This window comes from Callithrix jacchus, chromosome 5 (genome assembly GCF_049354715.1).
Source record: "Callithrix jacchus isolate 240 chromosome 5, calJac240_pri, whole genome shotgun sequence".
NCBI classification, from domain to species: Eukaryota; Metazoa; Chordata; class Mammalia; order Primates; family Cebidae; genus Callithrix; species Callithrix jacchus.
This window is the reverse complement of record NC_133506.1, coordinates 49,343,833-49,348,504: the sequence shown is the minus strand read 5'-3', so window position 1 is coordinate 49,348,504 and position 4,672 is coordinate 49,343,833.

Here is a 4,672-nt window from a genome sequence, read left to right as displayed (position 1 = left end):
AACTTCACAAGACAACAGTGACATGAATGAAAATAGTGACCTCATTTTCATTTTGAAAAGCTCCTTCTCCGTCTTTTGAAAAAGTTGTATTCGAAACAACTCCTCCGACACTCTTGATCTTTTATCTGAGGTTAATAAAAGATATGAGTCTTTTGATGTATTCATTAACAAAAAGAACAATCAATTCACCTTTAGTAGGTCTAAGTAAGGGAAGACCTCAGCAGATCTGGTTAACTCTCAGTCTGGCTTTAGAAAGCCACAGTGGGCTGGGTACAGTGGCTCACTCCTGTAATCCCAGCACTTTGGGAAGCCAAGGTGGAAGGATCACCTAAAGCCAGAAGTTTGAGACCAGCCTGGCCAACATGGTGAAACCCCATCTCTACTAAAAATACAAAAATTAGCCAGGTAATCCCAGCTACTTGGAAGGCTAAGGCAGGAGAATCACTTGAGCCCGAGAGGCAGAGCTTGAGCTGGGCTGAGACCATGCCACTGCACTCCAGCTTGGGCAACAGTGAGGCTCCATCTCAAAAAATAAAATAAAAAGCTGCAGCTGAAAATTTTGCAGCTACATATTGTATTTTCTAAAGCAGCAGTTCCCCGAATCTTAGGACGTGTTGGATGGATAAATTTCTCTCTCGTGGTGCTGGTAAAGCAGAGAGGAAAGGTGAGTCACAACAATCTTTTTCACAGTAACGTGTACAGACCTCCAGGAGAGGCACTTCCCTAGTAATGCAGAGACCGTGGCTGCACATTGATGCTTGCTCTATCATGGAAGACTAAGATTCATGGGCCAGAGTGTGGGCCGGAACCAGTGGCTCACACCTATAATTCCAGCACTTTGGGAGGCTGAGGTGGGCAGATCACGAGGTCAGGAGTTCAAGACCAGCCTGACCAATATGGTCAAACCCTGTCTCTAATAAAAATACAAAAATTAGCTGGGTGCAATGGTGGTTGCTTGTAATCCCAGTTACTTGGGAGGCTGAGGCAGGAGAATCGCTTGAAACCGGGAGATGGAGGTTGCAGTAAGCCAAGATCCCACCACTGTACTCTAGCCTGGGCGACAAAGCAAGACTCCGTCTCAAACAAATGAAGAAAATGAACAAAAAAACAGAGTGCGATCTCCAGAACCTGGAAGCTGTGAGTGTGAACAGTGGCTTTGCCACTTGCTACCTGGGGGACTGCAGGCAAGTGAGTAACTGACCGAGGCAGGGTTCAGGGTCCCAGGTCTCCTGGCCTCCAAAGTCCCTGGGCTTCCACACACCATGCTACACTCTCCAGAGTGATTCTTCTCCTACTTTGGTTGATTCTGAAGTTGCTGGAAGTGGGAAGAATGAAAACTATCCCTTAGTGAGAGACAATGCTACCTTAGATTAGCACGGTCGCAGAAGAGGTATGAGGATCGGCTGTTTTCAGGATCTATTTGAAGAAAACATGACAGAACCATAAAATCTCTGTGGAATCTGACTGTATACTGAAGGGAAGCTTCAGCACACGACAGTGTTCCACAGATGTGTTCATTGACCTGAATGAATGACTGCCAAACCTGCAATGTGGGACCCTTGCTTTAAAAATCTGCAGATTAAAAAGAGAATCTTTCCCCTCAAATCTCTTTTCTGAGACAGGGTCTGTCACCCAGGCTGGAATGCAGTGGCACAGTCATGGCTCACTGCAGCCTCAAACTCCTGAGCTCAAGAGATCCTCCGCCTTAGCTTCCTAAGACCATGTCCAGCTAATCTTTTAAATTTTTTTGTAGAGAATATTTTGAGCTATGCTGCTCAGGCTGGTCTCAAACTCCTGGCCTCAGGGAATATTCCCCCCTCACCTCCTAAAGTGCTGGGATTACAGGCAAGAGCCACCACAGCCCGCCATTTCCTTTCTGATTTTATCACTTGAATTATGGCCGTAAGGCCAGATGAAAAGAAAACAAAATTAGAGAACCTGAGAATGAAATCATTGATTCAGCGACTGTTGCATGTTCTCCTGTATGATTTAATCTTCAGAGGAACCCAGTGAGTGGGGTTCTTCATCCCCTTTCTACATATAAGAAAACTGAGGTATAAAGAACTTACAGCATTTGCCAGAAGCCACAGTAACTGTTAAGCAAAAAAACAAGGATTCCCAATGGGAGTGTGTAATTCCCAGTTTACAGACTTAATCACGAGGCTGCAACCCCTCCTGCCATGCAGGGGAAGGTAGGGGTGGGGGTCCAGTCAGTATGAGGCAGGTGGGCAAAGTTCTTCTCTCTGTGAATCACACAACTCACTCAGGTCAGCCTGAGGAGACAGAAGCCACATCTTTGTTGCTACCTTGTGTCTACAGTTCCCTAGAGTTCTGTGTTCCTGTTACAAAGTTAAGAACGCACAACAGCCCCTTGAGTTGGGAGCGGGAAAGAGTTGACTTTTGTTACCCAGTCTTGCGGAAGCTAATAGTTCTAGGTCCTTTTCACTGCATAGAAGCCTGACATTTGATATTTGGGGAAAAGGTGGGAGAAAAAAAGACTCCAAACTCCAAGCCCAGGCGGCTTTGGGCCTGCCTGCCTGATTCTTTGCCAAACAGGAACCCTTCCTTGGCTGCCTTCCCTCCTAAATGATTTTCAAACTACAGTTTTAAGAAGAGTTCCTTCGGGGAATTATAAAAGTAATCATGTTTTTGATGGAAAATTGTTGTGTCAACAGAAATGCATGAAAAATAGAATCACCAATTTCCCCACCACCCAGAGAGAACCACTGTTACCATTTTAACTACTTTTTCTTTTTTTTCCTTATGCATAAATACTGTTTGGTAAGCACTCAACTGCATAAAAAGTTTGGTAACATGCACTTTTAAAAATGCATCATTGTATTACCAGCATTTCCCATGTTCTACAATTTTTCTAAAACTTGGAAAACATTATTTTTAATAACTACCTAATAGTTTACCCATAGATTATTATAACATTTAATAATTTCTCCATCGGTGGACATGCCTTTGCATCCTATTTCAAGCAGCATTTCTCCCATACAAATGTTTAGCCTTTATACAGAGATTATAGTCTGATCCCACCAATCAAACTACTTATATTTCCCACCAACTTCCTTCTAGGCTTTTCTGTATCAGAAGAGTCGGGATGTAAATTATAGGCGTGATCTCAACTCAGAAACAAATTCCATTGCTGAACTGTAGGAGCAACGCCCTCTGAGGAGAAGGGAACATGCCCTTTCAGTGAGCTTTTGGGTCGCTCCAGTTAAAAGCGAACCAGCAAAAAAGTTCCCCTCGACTCTCTTCCCCTACCCCATCCCAGCCACCCTGCAGCCTTAAGTTGCTCTTCCCCTCAATTTCAATTTCTGTTGCTTTACCTCGCATTTACTTCACAAAATGTTGTAATCTGTTCCCACTCCCACCACTGCTGAAACAGCCCTTGCAAAACACTAAATCCATTGTGCTATGCTTTACATTAATTTCTAATTGCACAAGTGATACAGAACAGTACTTTCTTCGTTAAAATAGTAATTAAAAACTTAAAGATAAAGGTAAATATTAAATTCACTTTTAACCACTCATTCCCAATCTCAGGAACATCAAGGGTATCTAGTATTGTACGTGTGATGCATTTTCTTCAGACCCTGTTTCTAAAGAAGTGGAGGTGGAAGAGGAGGGAGGAGGAGAGGGGAAGAAGCCACAGCACAGGCTACCTATAACGCTGTATTTACCTATAACTCTACTCCGGTGTGTGAGTTTTGTTTTATTTGTGTTTTTTTTGTTTTTGTTTTTGTTTTGAGATGGAGTCTTGCTCTGTTGCCCAGGCTGGAGTGCAGTGCCACGATCTCTGTTCACTGCAACCTCCACCTCCCGGGTTTCAAGCAATTCTCCTGCCTCAGCCTACCGAGTAGCTGGGATTACAGGCGCCCACCACCATGCCCAGCTAATTTTTGTGTTTTTAGTAGAGACGGGGTTTCACCATGTTGGCCAGGCTGGTCTCAAACTCCTGATGGACATTCAGGTTGTTTCTAGTTCTTCACTGTAACAATCGATAAATCAACAAAGGGTGCCCTTTACCCCTTCTCCCTGTGCACTCTACTTATATAGAGAATTTCATTTCTCTAGGGCAGATACAGAGAATTGCACCTGCAGGCTGATTTCGCACTTTTCCTTTTAACATTAATAGGCTCCGACAACCTCACCATCACCACAACGCGGCACATTTACATGAACAACCCATTTCGACCGCATGCTCCTCAGCTCTTCAGTAGCCTCACACAGCAGGTTCCTCTCTTCTATCTTTTACTCCTTTGCCTTCTTGTTGCTTTCCCCCTCTCCCAGCCCACGCTTCTCAATCCCCGTTGCAATCTTCCCCTCTGCTGTCTGTCCTGAAATGTGGTTGTTGCCTGGAATTCTCCTTGTTCTGCCTGAATGATCTCTTATATTCCCATGACTTGCACAACCAGTTTTCTCATGGGTCACAGACTCAAATACTTACAGAAGGCAGGCGGGGCAAGGAAATACTGGGGAATCCTGTACCTCTCCCCACACCCAAGCCTGACCCCACCTCTCAGCTCTATTGGAATCTATGCCTAATACTCTCAGATTTCTTTTTCTCCAAAAGGAGGTGAAAATCTAGCTTTGAGTATAAGTACTTACATTTTCTTAAGAACTGAAAATCGATTCAAAAGAAATTTTAATACCTTCTGTTCAA